Here is an 18448-nt window from a genome sequence, read left to right as displayed (position 1 = left end):
CATAACTTTTCCCTTGGATTTTCCGACTTAGTGTTGCTCCCACATCACAGTTACTAGTCTCACACATCACCTCAAGTGAGTGATTACAGCCAGGGCCACAAATTATAGAATAACTCATCAATTGCTCATTCAGAAACGGGAACGCACCTTGCAGACATCAGAAAATTTAAACTCCACGTCATCCTGGGGAAGCTTCGTCAGGATCTGAGCTCTCCAGGCGAAATCCTTGATAAGTCTCCCACAGCCCTTAGCGTGCCTTAACAAGGTTCTGATCTTCCCCTGGTTAATAAGGTACGGAATTTTTGCCACATGTGTGTGTCTTGCCATGACTGTCCCAGGTTCCGGCCAGTTTGAACTTTGCTTCTTGGGCATCAGTTGGGGTTGATGTTGGAAGAGTAATCCTTCCTTTCTCTGCAATCGTGGTTTGACTGTTTTGTGATCTGTCTGACTGGACAGGTCCTTGAATGCCACCGGTGATGCTGGTACGGAAAGTAGTTGCCTTGTAGACGAGGGATCCTTCTTCAACATTCCTTTTAATGGAGCGGTTTGGTCAGGTGGTTTCTCGACCCTTCTTAGTTGAGTAATCTCTCTTGTCTCGGCTGGTTGTGACCGCTGGTAAAATTCCATAATTGCCCTTCCAATGGCTTGGTCATCCATTGCTCCAGCCATTGACATATCAAACCGTTCTGCTGCTTCTCTCTTCAGCGGAACCAGACGGTGGCTCCTTGAGGGATTCCCTTTTTGAATACTCCTTTTTTTAGGACTTATAGCGTTTACTGTTTGTATGCTTTCTCTGTCCTGTGGCTTTCTTGCAGCTTCATTAATGCTGACTGTAAGTCGCTCTCCCTGAAACTCCAGATTAATTGTCCCATGGCGGACGTCAATGACTGTGTTGGCGGTGGATAGGAAAGGTCTCCCCAAAAGGATTCTAATAGACTCCTCCGCTCCTGGTTCCGTCATTTTTATAACGAAGAAGTCGGCGGGATACATGAATCTGTTCACCTTGACGATTTCATCTTCCAGAACTCCCTCAGGGTAAATGCAGGACCCGTCTGCTAGCTGTATTTCCATATTGGTTTGGACAAGCTTAGCATTCTCCAGCTTCTTGTATATAGAATATGGCATAATATTGATGGAAGCCCCTAGGTCGCACATTGCGTGCTTCATTTGGACGTTTCTAATAGAAATTGAGAGCGTAAATACTCCTGGGTCAGTTCTCTTTGAGAGAAGATCACCAGGTTAGATCTCACCGGTCACTTCCTCTGCTTCGGCCCTCCTCCTCTTTTCAGCACCCTGTTCACAGATGTTAGACTCTTCTTTCGCTGTGACTTGATCAAGGGCGCTGGATTCAAAGCTTTTATTAAGACTTGCCCTAGATGCTGGAAAACTTGCGGTTGAGCTCTGATAAACTCCTTCTGATTTCAGAGAGACTGTGTTAACATTCTCTCGCCCTGCTGGAGGTTGTACTGTAGCCGTAATCTTTCCATCATTACCTCTCAGCTCGCCTAGTGACATGACGACCTGAGATAACTGCTTCGTAAGCATTTCTAATGCGGCTCTCTGTTCTTTCTGGACTTCCTGTATTTCCCGCATAACATCATGAGGCTGATGTGGAACCATCATATCCCCTGGAACTTCATTTTGCTGCCTGTTATTTCTCTGATTAAATCGGCCTCCTCCATGGCCGTGCTGGTAGAACCCGGAAGATCCATATTGCTCTGGTTGGTTCTGGGACAGATGGTTTTGTTGGTTTCCTTGGAAATACTGTGGATTCCCTTGGGATTGCTGGTTTCCTTTGTGGTACTGCGGGACTTAACTCACCATTTGATTACTTGGTTGCCTACCCTGGTTGCCATACTGAGGAGCTTGGTGTTGGTACCCCCATTCTCCTTCCTGTTGTTGGCTTGACCAGTTAGGCTGTCCTCCACTTGACCAGTTCCCTTTAGGTCCACTTGACCAACCTGCCTGACCCCCCCTGCATTCTATTTCCTCCTGTGTTCAGTCTATCCAGGATTCGGGCTGGCCAGTTGGACTGTCCGTCGAGGGTTGTACCTGTTGTGGTTGGCTTTGATTCTGATCAGTCCATCTGAAGTTGGGGTGGTCCCTCCACGGAGCATCTCTCTGCTTCCCCTGGATCCAGTTGCCATTTGTGTTCCAGTGGCCTACGGCTTTCACTTGCTCTACCTTAGGGGGAAACTCGCAGTAATAGTAATGATGCTCTTCTGGAGGTGGCGGTTGCGGCACGTACTGTGTCTCCTTCGGTGCAAGCGGTTGTTGTGATCTCGTTTTTTCTACTGCTTCCAGCAGTTTCTTCTCCATCTGCTCGAATCGAGCTTCCAACTTTTCATCGTTCCGTGCCTCCGCTGCGTGCACTGCTCCCCTCCTGTACTGCCCTCGAGAGGTTTCATACGACCGCTTAGCCTCAATCAGCCTCTACAAAATATTCTTAGCTTGGCTAAAAAGAGTTTTTGAGAAATCCCCTTGTGCTGCGAGGTTGAGGTCGTTTTTGCTATCTACCGTGAGTCCGCCATAGAAAATCGTGTAGATTTCCTTCTCTCTCAATTTGTGGTTAGGGCATGCTTGAAGCAGCCCTTGGAACCTATCCCAGTACTGGCCGAGGGGCTCGTCGTACTCCTGTCTGGCTTCTGTAATTTCCCTTTTTAGGGCAATTGTTTTTTATGTTGGAAAGAAACGATCGAGGAATATCATGCGAAACTCAGCCCACGTCCTGATGGATCCTTCCGGCAGTCTTGACAGCCAGACACCCGCGTCCCCCTTCAAGATAAAAGGAATAGCTTTGAGTCTGTAATCTTCGGATGTGGACCCAGCCGGCACGGGCAGAATATCACAGTACCGGCATAATTCATCCAGAAAAGCATACGGACATTCCTCCGAAAGGCCATAGAAGTGGGACAAGACAACCAGTACTCCTGATTTGATGGCAATGGTCCGCATCCCAGGAGTAGCGGTGATGGCATGCGTGGGCTCTCTCTCATCGTGAGCATGTAATGAACCGATCCCCGAGTCGTCGATGACAACGGCCATCTCTGCTTTCGTTCGTTCTGGTGGTGGTGGTTGTGTCTTCTGCTCGGTGGCTGCTGCTGCTTCTAATGCGGCTCTACGACGAGTGATGACAACGTCGGCTTCCTGGACTCTCCACTGAGTGTTAGTTCTTCTGTATATCAAGGGATGATTCCAGTAATCGCCTTGGTGGTACCTTCTCATCAACAGTAAAAACAAAAATGAGAAACAAAATTATATACACCTACGCACTACGCACAAACATAAAGTAACACCATGCTTCCCCGGCAACGGCGCCATTTTGGAAGGACTACGAAAGAGATCGAAAGCGCGAATAGAATGCAGATCAAGTTATATGGAGTGATAACCGAACCGATTGGATCATTTAGCAAATGTCGTTGCCACTTAATCAATGCACTCTAGCTCTCGCCCTTTCCGCCTTGCCAAAGTAATTTATAACTCCCAATTTTGCATAACTTTAACAGTAAAGCGGCAAGTTCGGGGTCGATCCCACAGAGAAGTTGGTGTGTCGAGTGTGTGAGTAGTGAACAGGGATGTTGGCTGCTGCCATGCTTTAACTTGGGTGTTTTTAACTACTGTTTTTAATCTAGACAGAATTTAAACTAGCTAGCTTGATCAATGGAATTTTAACTACTGGGTCAAGTGATTTGCAGAAAAGTAAATGCGCGGACTTAAAGCGAAAATAACTTGATTAAACTAAAAACTGATTACAGCGTGAAATTAAACTAAGCTAACACTTGGAGTCTAAGAAAGCGGTAAAATTGAGAAGAATCTCAGCAGGAAACTTAAGTTACGCTAACAGAAACAAGTATTTTGCAGCGCTCCCTTGGGTCTCCCTTTTAACTAAACTATCTAACTAAGCTAGAGAACTGAACTAAACTAAGCTAGAGAGCTGAACTACGCTAGATAACTATGCTAAGCTAAACTAGACGGAAAGTAAAGTGTCGGATCCATTTCTTGGGGTGGCACACCCTCTATTTATAGGCTCGATTCGGCCTCCAGCTGGATAACGATCTTGTCAGGGAATATTCACTCATTCCGAGAATGAGCGACTCATTGATCGCTACGTGCTGTTCTGCAAGAATGTCGACGCTTTTTGGTAACAGATTCGTGATTCAACTCCGTCCTTGCGTCTCATATTCCTGCACGTGTCCCCTTCTAGAACGTCGTCCTTGATAACAGAATGGTGCGCTATATCCAGCTCATTTCCTCACGTACTCTTCTTCTAGAAGCCCGTGGTCCCCTCCTAACTGCTTGATCGCTCCCCTTGATCAACTCCCCCGATTCTTAGCCTTTTATCGCCTTTGTACTTGCTTGATCAGGTCGGCCTTGATGCCTTGGTCAAGTGGTAATTCTGCCATATACACTTGTTTTGCGCGATAAACCGATCAAGTAGCATGTATTTCACCCATAAACTGATGCATGAAATAGGCCCTATCAGGATGCTTTTTATTTCAATTGCATTCATATGTTAATTAGTGCCCATACATGCAATTTTTTCGTATCACTTTATATTGAGTAAAAGCAAGATGGTATTTTCAAAAATTAACTTTCATTGCCCTTTATAACACTTTGCCACGATATACCTAATCTGTCTCTGAAAAGTATAAACTTTTTAATTTTGGAAACTCATTTCTCTTTAATAAGTGGGACTCATTTTCCACTAACAATACTTTAATTTTTTTTTCTTTTTAGAGCATCCATATTCGTACTCTTGCCAACGAGCACGGATGTGGGCCCGACCCCACTTTTACTCCCTGCTCTTAGGCAAGAGCACAACACCCACATCCGTGCTCTTCCGCAAGGACGAGCACAAGGGTCCCACCATTCCATTATTCAATTTAAATAAAAACATTTCAACAAAATTTAAATACATTAAAAATACCCAGATTAATATTACAAATTACAAAAATATTAAAAATTACATAATTAAAATCCTAAAAAATAAAAATTACATAATTAAAATCATAAAAAATAAAAATTACATAATTAAACTCCTAAAAAATAAAAATTACATAATTGAACTTCTAAAAAAAATTACATAATTTAAGCCTAAAAATACCCCCGGGGAAGACTATTCATCCGGCTCTATCCCCAACGTTGTTTGGAGACCCCGTATCATCGCCACATGCGATCGAAGTTGCTCGGGGGGTCATATTTGACCTATCGACCAAATTGAGTTGGGCCAAAATCCCTCAGAACGAGTTGGTGGGGGGTTGAGGTGGCACATAGGGTGCGGGAGCGGGGGCAGATGAGTCGCGGCGCGACGGTGGTTGGTCGCCCCCTTCTTCCTTCCTTGCGGCGGCGTTGGGAACCGCTTGGGCCGGCGACGGGCGTACCCAAGTTAGCTCCGGCAAGTTGGCTAGCCACATCTTCGGAGCAGGCGTCGGATAGGGATACCGACCTCGACCGTTTGGAGGAGGACCTAGAGGAGAATGATACGTCTCCCCTATACTTCGGATGCGAGCGCGTCTCTTGCCAAATGTTGAGGTACTTGAACGGCTTGTAGTTGATGGATTGGTAGGTCGCCAACGCGGGACTGATGATGTTGACCTCGCTCCGGCTGCTCCCCGCCGACCGCTCTTCCTAGAGGTAATACCTCTAGAACTTTTTGGATTTCTTCGTTGGTTCCTCTATGGGTGATCGTCGGAGCCGGATATTATTTTGTTGTAAGAGTGAAAGAAAGATTGAGAATTGAGAATGGAAATAAGAGAATGTAGATGAGAATTGTGTAGTTTGGTGTGAATTTTTTGGTGTGGAAGTGAGAGTATTTATAGATGAAAATGTGTATTTTTGAGGAAAAAATCGAAAAATAAATTAAAAGTGGGTAGAAAACGTATATAATTTTTTGGGAAGTGGGAATTTTTTTTAAAATCGGATTTTTAATTAAAATCTGATTTAAAAAAAATTAAATTGCCAACGGCTATGCCGTTGGCCAATAAGAAGCTGCCACGTACGCTGCTCGCTGGCACGGACGTGCTCGATGCATTGAGCAGCGCCGTGCCAGGGGCGAGAGCGCAGCAGCGGATAGCAGTGTCGCGCCGCTGGCATAGACGGACTGACTGCTGTGTGCTCGCCGCTGTGGATACTCTTATACCCCTCTTACTTTTTTAATTATGTATTAATACTTGTGCTAAATACTTTTTAGGAATGCGATGAGTAGCATATTAAATTAATATGAATGATCTTTGATTTTGGACTCATAAGGTTGTTTTGGTATTGAAGGGCATGGCGGCCAAATCTCGTAAATACAACCAACATATGTTTGGATAAATTTATACCTAAATTTTATTCTTGGTTTAAGTACTGTTTTTATTTTCTAACATATCTTGTCACTCTTGTACCTAAGCGTTTTACTTAGTCTATGTGTAATTTTTATAAATTTATTAGTTATATTCTTATATACTTAGATTTTGCATGATTTTAGAGGATATTTTAGTATGAATTTAATCATATTTCCTCTACTGTTGGATGCGTTTATATTTACTTCACAAAATATGTGGTGTGAAACAGCTTTAGTTCGAGACAATTGTGTTTGATATTCTAAAGTGCAATTAGTCTTTCATGTATATCATTCTCTTCGTCTCTGAAAGATCTTCGCGTGGGTATCTTACACAACTCAATCGAAGTCCAGTAAAAATATTTATGACCGTTTTACGTATACTGCGATGTCTAGAAAATTTCACCCGGGCGGGTGACTTTGTTCATATTCCACCCGAGCGGGTGACTTCTACAAAACGTGAAAAAAACATAAACTTCTACCCACCCGGGGCATTTTTTGACCTATTGTCGACCCGGATGGGTCAAACTTGGCGGGCCCTATTTTTTATGCCTAAAATGCATTTTTTAGTGGGAATAAAGAGAAAAAGGCCTAGGGTTCATTCGATTGACTCCAAGCCGCTCCAAAACATCTCCTACACCCTCAAGAACACCATTGGATACGAAAATTGTAGATTGAAGTCTAAGATTCATGGATTGAAGGTTCCACTCCAATACTCTGTCCATTGGGATCATCTAGTTTGCTTAATCTATGTTTTTGTTTGATATAATTATTTAAAACATTGAATTAGCTACAAACATGAGGAGCTAAACCAACATTTTATCCAATTGATTTCGTATTACATTGCTGTTGCGCTTCTTTGATTATTCTTGAGCTTTATTCATTCACTTAACAACCCTAGAGATATTAAAAGGTAATACTAGTTGATTGGATAAGAGCATCTCCAATAGCGGCGAGCGCACCGACTCGCCGATTTTTGGCGCTCGCCGGTCCGCTCGCCGAACTATTGCAGCCGGCAAGCGCCAAATCTGAGAAAAAAACGGCGAGCGCACGCCGATTCCCGAGTACTCGCCGATGCGCTCGCCGGTGGCTGGCCGCTATTGCAGGCTCCCGATCAGCGAGAGATCGGTGAGCGGATTTTTTTTAAAATTTTGGAAACACTTTATATACGCGATTTGCACGTCATTTTCATTCACACCACTTGTTTTAACGAGTACTCTCTATCTTAATTTATGTACAAGATCAACAACGCGAAATGGAGCACAACAACGAGTCTACTCCGGGCACGAGCGGGTCTCAAACTCCCACGATACCCATGGGAGGTGGATGGGGTCCGATGCCCGAGTACTACTATCCTTGGCAGCAGATGATGCCCGGGATGGCATCCGGGGATGGTACGCCGGGATGGCAGGTGATACCGGGGGGTCCAGCGATGCACGGCGGGCAGGGGGTACCGGGGATGCAACCCGGGATGCCGATGATGCCAGGGGTGGGCACCCGGGATGCAGATGACGCAGGGGTACCCGGGGATGCAGAGGACGCCGGGGGGGGCGGGGATGCAGGGGATGCCGGGGGGAGGACAACGTCTATCGCCCCAGTTTTGATTTTGGTACTGCTTCTTCGCACACATCGACCCCAGTGGAGACGCAGTTCACTGGGTTTGAGACCTTCTCCTTAGAGGAGTTGGGACTAGATCTCGGGGATGTGGACACTCCCGTTCAAACCAGGGGAGTAGGGCGGGGTCGGGGCGCGCCCAAGTAGAAGAAGGGGAAGAGGGTGGTCGGTGAGTCGTAGCAGCCGGCTGGTGACGACAGCCAGCCACGGAGGAAGTGGACGGACGGGGAGAACGTCGCGTTGTCCAAGGCGTGGGTGAGTGTTTGCGATGACCCATTCGCCTCGAACAATCATAGGATCCTCAACTTGTGGGCTAAAATAGCAGCAGCCTACAAGGCATTTTGCCCATATGGGAGGCCACGCAGCGGGAGGAGTGCCGGAAGCGGCGAGACCGAATCCGGTATGGGGTCTCCCGATTTTCAGGCTTGTACACCAACACCCTCCGAATGAAGTCTAGTGGCAAAACTGATGATGACTGCAGGAGGATGGCGCAGAAAGAGTTCCCCTTGCCCGGGCTTTACAAGGAGTTCACCTACTGGAACTGCTATGAGGTGCTAATGGACTCCGAGATGTTTCGGCAGGTGTCGATGCTGGCTGGCCGAAGAAGCAGCGCCTGAACTATTCCGGTGATTACGCCGGCGGCAGCAGTGGCGGTTCCCACGACCTCCCCGAAGATGCTCAGGAGACCTTGTCCCCTCCCGCGTTTACTCGCCGCACTCGCCCGGTTGGTCAAAGGCGGGCGCAACGGGCTCGCCAGAGGTCCCAGGAGGTCCAGTCGGCATCCCTCCCTGTTGGTAGCTCGACAGCCGACCTCGTCTTCTTGGCGCATCAACAAGCGCGGGCTCAGATGATCAAGGTCATAGCTGACTGGAAGAATGCAACTAACCCCGAGGAGAAGAGTTTTTTTCACGCAGTGCTAGTGAGTATGGGTGCCGATTTGAATGCCGCCGCGGCACAGGTGGGGGGTTCAGACGCGGGCTCAGATGCCGCAGATTTGGAGGTCCCGGATAGCGGCGGCGACGGCGACAAGTGAGGCGGAGGCGGGGGGCTCATGCGTGGAGTAGTAGTTTTTTTAAAATTAATGTAATTTTTTTGTTCATGTACTTTTTTTAATTAATGTACTTTTTAAAATTTTAATGTTATTATTGAATTTTCCCGTATCTGTGTCGTAAATTTAATTCCGTATTTTGTGATTGTTAATTATTTGTTTTTATAATTTTTTTTATTGTGGCTAGGCTATCGCTGGGTTATTGCTTGTCCAGTTGCTTGTCCTAATGATGTGGCAGGAGGGATTTTAGTGCTGATGATGTGGTAGGAGGAGTTTGAGGCTGGGCTATGGCTGGGCTATTGCTTCTCCAGTTCTTATTGTGGATGCTCTAAGAGCTTGGAACTGTGGATCGAGTCCTCGAGTTCTACATTTCACCACATTATCTTTTCTCATCTTGTGTATTTGTTCTTATTTATTTATTTATTTAATTTATCATTATTACTTTTGTAGTTGATTTAGAACAAAAACTCTTTTTGATTGTCTAGATAATAGTCAAGGTTGGCTTATGGTACTTAAGTTGACACAATTAGTCTCAATGAGATGCAATACTCTTGCTTACTATTTGCTACACTAGTCCCGTACACTTACGAGTACAACTCGTGTTTAAAATAAGTTAGTCATATTCTCATTTTTTGTACTCCATGAAACATTTTAATTACTAATGATGTAATCCTATCAATAGGAACTCAATCATTTTTCATACCCACACTTCCTAAATATAAAAAAATACAGTTGATTGCGACTGGGTAATAGTTAAGAAGTAGGGGAAGAAAGATGAATAACAATTAAAGACATACACTTGGACATTTCTCCAAGCAAAAGAATGACTTGTAATTAATAGAGTAGTGTTTGGAAAAGATAAAACATTGTATCAGCGAATGCAATTTGAAGAGAAAGAATGTTATCATGTTTGAAGACACAACATAGTCAATGCAACACAATCGTAAACTTTAGGTTCGAGTGTGAGTGGTATCGAATTTGATTTTGTGTGGAAAGGTATCGAGAGGAGTTTAAAGTTCAAGAGTTTAGTGGGTAGACGATTGAGTAGATAAACCGAGGTGGCTACGGCTTTTGGCCAAAATGAATTCGGGATGTGTGAGTCTAAAAGGAAAGCTTGAGTCATTTCTTAGAGTTTCATTTTCTTACGCTCTGCAACCCCCTTTTAGATGAACTAAACCCCTTTAAAAAAACTGTCGCATTTTAAAGTTGACAAACTCTCCCTATGGTCTAACGTAAGGATTTGAATTTTCTTGTTGTACTGTGTGCACAAGATTGTAGAACAAAATAAACTTTTCAAAAACTTCAGATTATGATTTTTAAAAAGTATACCCATGTGATACACTCGTATTTTGTACTATTTTGAAGCTATTACTTTGTAATGCCCACTAATTAATTATCTTAGCTTTAAAGATATTTATCGAACTATGGAGTGAATGCCATTTTCTAGTTACCTTTATTTTGAGAAATATATATCCCTTGTGTTTGGCTTGTTTGAGTAATGACTAGGTACGATCTAGGAATGAAGAAAATGAGCAAAGTTCGACTTAAGAATGAATGCACGTTCGTTTATTCCTAGGTAAACAAAATACAATGTTGTTACATTCCAAGCCATGTCTTAGCATTAAAAAAATAATACATAAGAATGTCAAAATGGAAATGCCTTGAATCTATTCTTTACGAGCCCAAGCCACCTCTCTTCGAGGTCCGTGAGTACAGCCTGGTTGCCGAGAGCTATCAGCGGCCATAGGCAGCCCAATCTTCACTTCCTCCTTTGAATACAAGAACCTGTAAAACTAATTAAATCCTAGGGCCTGTTCAAGTAGGCTGATATGTCCAGAAATAGGCCTATATCATGGTCTATTTGGCTGTTCAAGATCATGGGGTATTCCAAGGGAAGCCCGTTGTTAATGTCCGGGCCCGACCTGTTCACTCCAGGTATGGGCTGAAACCAAATCAGAAGCAGGAGGTGCTAATTCATTTCATGTCTCGATTTCCGGCTCCAGATATGGGAGCATTTTACTATTATCACCCTGAATCATTCAATAGAAGCTACTGATTTCCCCCCTTCTACAAACGTTGCCCCATTATCTACTGACTTTCTGCATCTTTTCACCATCCTTCAACTCATATTCCCAATTGGATTCCCCTAATTTTCAGTTTCCCCCAAAATCATGGACCTTCAATTTCCGCTAACATCCAATCCCCTTCCTCTCTTCTTCGCCGGCTATTTGCTCCTCTACCTCATCGCCTATTCAATCCTCTTCCGCACCAGGCCTCCAAGCTCCGCCCTGAAGCTTCAAGCTGCGCTATCTCCCTAGCTCACGGCACCCCCGCAGTATTCCTCGCCGCCCGCGCTATTCTCTCCGACCCGGCCACGGATTTCCACTCCTCCAACACGCCGCTGCAAAGTCTCGTATTGGATTACAGCATTGCCTATTTCCTCATGGATCTCGTCCACTATCTCATCTTCTACCCCACCGACGTCCTCTTCATCGGCCACCATCTCGCCACGCTCTTCGTCTTCGTCACCTGCCGTTACCTCGTCTACCACGGGGCCGTCGCTATTCTCGTGCTCCAGGTGCTGGCGGAGGTCACCAGCTTCTGCCAGAACGTGTGGATATATCTCTCCAACCAACTTGAACACGCCCCTAGAGTGCAAACAAGCAGAAATCTGCCAAGTAAGGGAGAAGTGAGGAAGGAGACAACACTACTTTTAATGAAGACCAAAGGACTTGCGAAAAGGGACAAGGTCAGATTGCAGCAACTCCTGCACTCCTCCTCCCACAACCGAACGCTGCAACAAGCAAAAAGGGGCAGCCTACAGCAGCCCCTAAACTCCCAACAAATCCCTGCAGCCTCTGCTTGTACACTCTGCAATACCCACAAATAACATAAATACAAGAGCCCTTATCCCCTAGTACACCACCAAATTTGCAGTTAAAGTTGCTGCAAAATCCGAAAAGAGATGGATATGCTGCAGGAAGAGAACAAAGAACCTCTTCGTGTTTTCAGCGGAGAGGGAGAGGAGGTTCGAAAGCGAGATGCCGATGAGAGACGCCGGCGGCGCGGTGTCGTTGACCGGAGTGACGCGCAGACGTGGGAAGAAGAGGGCTGACGGAACTTCGAATTTGGGGATTCTAATCTAGGGTTTTTCGTTCCCAACGCGAGAAATTTTGAAAGGGAGAGAGGGAGCCGACGGACGGAGGGTAGCGTCGGAGCTTCGGCGCTCACCGGGGAAGACGACGGAATCGTCGAGAGAAGGGGGTGCGGTGTGGAGGCGCCGTCTCCTCTTTTCTGCAGGCTGTGGAAGAAGTGTTTTGGAAGGGGAGAGAGTTGACCGAATTAGGGAGCATATTTTTTTTACTTGGGCCTTTGTCCTTCTTTTATTAGTTTTAGGCCAGCTTTTATTTTTTGTTTGGGCTAACAATTTAATTAAAGTAAGAACTTGGGCCTTAAAGGAATGGATTAGTTCTTCAAGTTTTTGGCCTGCTATATTAATTTTAGTTGCGGGCCTTCCTACTGCTTCGCCTAGCGAGATAAGGGATGGCCCGCTAGTAAATTCCACGATGATAAATTTAATCCCCGGACTTTAGTTTGAATATTTAATATTAGAAATTGGTACGCTAATTAATTCCGAATTAATGGATAGACCTTGGATTTTTTTATGCTTAAATAATTTGCATAGGAGGTAACGCCCTTTTGTTAAACGAATAATTGGTAGGTCTCCGCCTAAAATTAAACCGCATAATTTAATTAATGCTCAAGGACTTCTTATGAATTAAGGAAAAAGGAATAAAATGATCATGCATCTAGAATGCATTCACGTCAAGTTATTTGGCTTCTTAAGCCTAATTAAGTATTATTCTTTTCTAAAAAGACGTCTTCGCACGTCGTTTAAGACAAAATCAAGAAACTTTCGACTAAGGAAATAACACCGAGGTGGGCATTCTTTTCAAAACGTGATTTTACTATGAAAATGTGAATCTTTTCTAAACATGTTTGTCATGCCATGTTTTGCTTTTACGATTACCTATCTGCTTGGCTATGCCAATCATGTTAAATCGAATTCAGGTCCCAATAGGGCCGCAAACCCTACTCGGACTAGTGTACACATATGGGGACCGTGTGCTAGCTTTCGAGTTGTCCGGTCCAGTAACCTTCGTGGAATGTGGCCACATTCCCGGTTCACATACGTTCATTATGGTATTTATGTTTATGTGATCAATTTTATGAAATGAAATGAATTTTGTGACTCGGGCCTTTTTAAATAAAAACCCCATGTTCACTCAACTATGGCTGACAATTAAATGGAACTATTTTTGGCACTGTGCTCACTTCGTATATCAAGTACTCAGCCCTGCATGTGTCTTTTCTAACGTGCAGGTTGACCGTGAATGAGGTAACGAAGATGTTGGGAAATGACTATTGAATAAGGTAGCCCAAAGTAGTATGTCTCCATACATACTATTTTGTCTTGGTCTCTTCCGCTGCAATAGAACTATGTTCTAGGAACTTATGCTTTTGGTCTTAATACTCTGATATTGTTTTGACTATGTATCCATTCGCCTTCGAAACTATTCCCTCGACTTGATTATTTCCTTTATGTTGAGTTCATGATGGATGAGATTATTTTAGTTACAAAATAGCTACGCTCACTAGTACTAGGGAGTCGTGGTCTTGACAGAGTGGTATCAGATCACCGTTATTTCGCTTCGGACCCAAGAACCTTCCTTCAAGCCTTGGTCTAGAATAATAGTACTAGACTATAATATTAATGAAATGTTAAATTTAAAAGGATCCCAACACCTCGATTCGTCACGTTCAACAGCAGCAAAGGAGGTAAATACCCACGTTTCAAGAAAATTTTATGGAAAATGATTCTTAGTCATGCTAAGACGAATTCTCTTTATTTCGTGTAATGGAAATGTATTTTATGAATTTTTATGGATAAGGAAATGTGTTTTTACGGATCTCTATGAGGATTAAAATGTGTTTGTGAATCTTTATGAGATGCAATGTGATATTAGGTGTTATGTATGGTATATGAACAATTATGTGATTTTTGAACATGTTTGAAGAAATATTGATGAATAGTATCTGGCACTATGTATGCGAATCTAGAGCGCCTAAGAATGTATATTAGGCTGGGACGCTTATGAACAAGTAATTGTGGAACAACAATTCTCTTACCGCCTTCAAAAGCGATGAAATCAATGAGAACATGCAAGTTAGGGAAAACCCCTAATTTTAATGAATTATGAAATAATAAATGTGAACTATGACATACTATTATATGACCCTTATGTCACAACGAGAAAACGTCCATATTTTTTTTGGACACATATGTTACTCGAACCAAATGTTTATATGTTATAGATTCCACATAAAAACCTACTCATGATTCTTTGACGCGATGAATTATCCTATACCCCCTTTTATGCTTACTATACTTTCCTTATATATTTTCCTTTTACGAGCTACACCATGGGTCACTCTGCGCTGGTGCAGATCCTGAGGCAGTCATATGCTACTTTCGGACCTACCGTCGTTGTCATGGGGACACAATAGCAGAGTTTATTGCCCACTATGGGAAGGTGTGGGATGAGGCCAACAGGTACGGAGTGAAGGCTTACGAGGGCATCGTCGGGCTCATTGATTTGTTCTCGGAGGAGTGGCAGGGTTGGATCACGTCCACCGCCCAGTTGTACACTTCGCCTCAACCCCTCACTTACGAGCTAGTAGGGGACATGCCCAGTTTCCTGAGCACGGTCTTAGCAAGGTGTTTCCACTTCGGAAATGGGCCTCCACCAGACACGCAGGCAACCGAAAGTGAGAGGTTTCGTAGTTTGCCACCGCTGGCCCTCATGTGGGGTGCAGACTGTATTTTTGAGGAGGGACAGTCGTCTCGAGCTCCCGCACACAAGAGGAGCTGAGTCGAGAGGGAGAGCCCTTCCGACTAGAATGATGAGCCCGAGCCTATGGAGAGTGGCAAGGGAGACACGGATGATGACGAGGACCTGGAGGAGGAGGGTTCAGAGGACGAGGAGACTAGTGAGGAGGACTCCAGTGGAGAGAACACCAAGGAGGATCCCGAGGAGGATCCAGAGGGGTGCATGATGGGAGCGGATGATCCCGATGAGGAGGAGCCACAGATCGGCGACCTCGCAGACCTGGGGATGGAGTTTGTTCCCCCACCGCCTGTCGGACCTCCACCCGAGATACCCCCATCTCTAGTGGAGCCCCACCACGAGAAGCTACAGCAGCCCCTCCACCCCTTGGACGTAGTTTTCTACAGGGGGTTTTATCTTTATGCAGAGCACGTGGACAAGGACTTTGTCAGCAAACCTCACATTCCCATAGCACCAGTGGCGGCCCCAGAGCCACCGCAGCCCATTGAAACGGAAAATTTTGCTAATTTGGATTATAATTGCTCTCTATTTTTTAATTTTGGTTTTATTTGTTTTTGTTTTCTTTAGGTTATGCATGCGAACACTTTGTTCGACGAAGATCCTAAAACCCGTTGATCCAGAGATTGAGAAAACCTGCAGAAGAATAAATATGGGTAAACGCAAGATGGGAGATCATGACCGAGATGAGCTCGAACTTATGTGCAGAGGAGGTGGGAAGGCGAGCCGCTCTTCGAGCGCAAGTAAGTTCTAATATGTTTTTGTTTTTTGTTAGTTTATTTTTATTAAATTCATAATTATCATTTTTTAACATCTATGTGTCTATGTGTTTTATTTTTGTGTTAGTATTTTTACTTAGTTGTATATTTTTCGTAGGAGGAAGAAGATCGAAATGCGGCCTTGTTACTTGCCCTCGCCGACGACGACGAACAAGGGGGCATTCACATTCGGCTTCGCATTTCGAATACGATGTGAATCTATCATCGGACGAAGGCGATGATGGATCGCATCAATTCCCCCCTTCTAGCGACGGCCAAGTTGGCGAAAATGATGAGGAGGCCGATGCTACTCCTCCTTCAGGACGACAAAAGAAGAAGATGCCTCCAAAGTTGAAATCCGATATTTTCACCAAACATTACAAGAAGGTCCCGGTGGTAATTTCAAATCTTAATGATCCGACCACTACCGTGGAGACAAATGAGTTCAAAGCATATTGCAACTATTGCGAGAAAGTCTATCCATTTGGAACCGGTGGGGGATATGGTACTCTCCATCTCCATTTGAAGACAAAACACCCCGTGGAATATGGGCATACTAAGTCCCAAAGCCAAATAAACTTTCATGCCGGCTCATCGTCTCAAACAAGTACGCCTCTATTTAAATATGATCCCAAAAAATGTTACCGATGCTATGGTAAGATGGGCGGCAATGAAGCATTTGCCGTTTAATTTTTTTAATGACAAAAAATATGAAGTTACTATGCACAACATTTAATGTTGCTACAAAAAGTATTCCTCCCTCAACTGCTCAAAGATCTAACAACCGGCAGTTTTTTGATAAAAAAAAAGAGACGTTGGAAAATTTCTATCCAACATGGGGCACAAAGTTAATAGTTGCTCTAATGTGTGGACGGATTCTTTCCAAAAAAATTCTTACATGGGAATTTCATGTCATTTTATAGATAATAGTTGGTCTTTAAATAAACGTTTAATTGGTTTTAGACAATTTCCTTCACCACACACCGCACAAGCAATTGCATCTTTAATTATTCAATTTTTGAATGATTATGATTTATGCAACAAAATATTTTCGGTTGGTTTTGATAACGCAACCGCTAACACTGCAAGTATACCCGATTTAATTGCGGTTTGCTCCCTGGTGATAGTGGTAAGTATTTTCACCAACGATGTATTTGTCATATTTTAAATTTATGTGTACAAGATGCTTTGTCTTTATGGCAAAGACATATTCAACCTATTACAACAGCTGTATCCTTGATCCATTGGAAGCCGTAAATTGGCAAGGCGTGGAAGAAGTATTATCATTCGAAGAAAATAAGGTACACAACTTTTACTTTAGACGTGTCTACTAGATGGAACTCTACATATGATATGTTGCATTCTACATTAGAGCATATATAATATTTGGTTGATTTTTATAGAACTTTCCATGTAGATGATTTATATCTAACATCTTCTTGTTGGGATCAAAGCATGAGTTTATTTAAATTATTCAAAGGTTTTAGAAATACCACCGTTGAGTTATCGGGTGTGTATTATTGCACATCCGTTCGTGTTTTAGAACATTGCATGTACATATCACTTGGTTTTAAAACTGCAATGAAAAATTCAGCAAATAATCTTGAATTAATGTGTGTTTTATATTACATGGTTGAAAAATGGCTCAAATATTTCAATGAGATCCCAACGGTTTTTTTGCTTGCAAAAGTTTTGGATCCAAAATGGAGACTAGTTGGTACTTTAAAAATTTTAGAATTTTATTACAACAATTTGGCTTCTATTGATCTTGAACCACTCCGAGCTTTGCAATCGAATGACTAGGACGACGACAACTACATAACCCTAGCCCAAACATTCCAAATAAACCTCCCCCACCTCCCAACCCTGCAAAGTAGTTTTGAGTTCGACTTGCGGGCTCTCTTTCACGATTACGAAGCCAAGTACAACAGTGCCCACCAAGTGAGACCTAGACCCCCCATCAAACACATAACTTTGGATTCTTCCAAGTTGATGACCCCGACGCCCAATCCCAATTGGCGGACATATACGGCTATAGCTGCTGAGGAAGGACGGCAAATTCGGCAAGTGAGTTAGATTTATATTTTGACTCACACTTTTCATTCAATGAAGAAGAAGGAGGTCCCGTTCCCCAACAAATCGACGTCCTAGATTGGTGGGGATCACATGAGAAAGATTTTCCCATCCTTGCATCAATGGCCAAGGAGATCTTTTCGGTTCCGGCTTCCACTGTCGCTGTCGAGTCCGCCTTTAGTGTTGGAGGCAACGTCTTGGACGACAGAAGAAGTAGACTCACCGGGCAAAACATGGAAGCCACCATGTTACTTGATGATTGGTGCTCCGTCGAAATTAGAGACCAAGAACCAGATTGGGACAATCAAGTAGTACAACCCGACCAAGACTACTTCCCCGACGAAGAAAAGTAGGCCGCCAATTCCTCCGATCAAGCCAAATAGGTAAGCAAGGTAAGAGAACTACGTGGACTTTGATTCCAACATGCAATTGAGCATTGAGGATACGTAGACATCTCAACTTAAATTTTAAATTTTAGTTGAGCTCAAGTCCTTTTCCTTTATTTTTTTTTCTCCCATTTGTTTCGAAAATGTAATTTGTAAATTGTAATCAAGACTTTAAGTCTTTTGTAATTTATAATTTTTAAGTTGTAATTTGTAAATTTTAAGTTGTAATTTGTAATTTTAAAGTTGTAATGTATAATTTTAAAGTTGTAATTTGTATCAATAAAATTGCATTTGTATATCGCATTATTCTAATTTTATGTATGCAAGTATATTTACATTTT

At 43.5% G+C, this 18448-nt stretch overlaps 1 pseudogene; it reads left to right on the top strand.

Moving 5' to 3' along the window:
* The first annotated feature begins 10509 nt into the window (after positions 1–10509).
* Positions 10510–12352, top strand: LOC121782704 (annotated as a pseudogene).
* Positions 12353–18448: the final 6096 nt, after the last annotated feature.

The sequence above is a fragment of the Salvia splendens genome, chromosome 20 (assembly GCF_004379255.2).
Source record: "Salvia splendens isolate huo1 chromosome 20, SspV2, whole genome shotgun sequence".
NCBI lineage: Eukaryota > Viridiplantae > Streptophyta > Magnoliopsida > Lamiales > Lamiaceae > Salvia > Salvia splendens.
The sequence above is the reverse complement of the archived record's forward strand: the minus strand, read 5'-3'. Positions and strand labels throughout refer to the sequence as shown.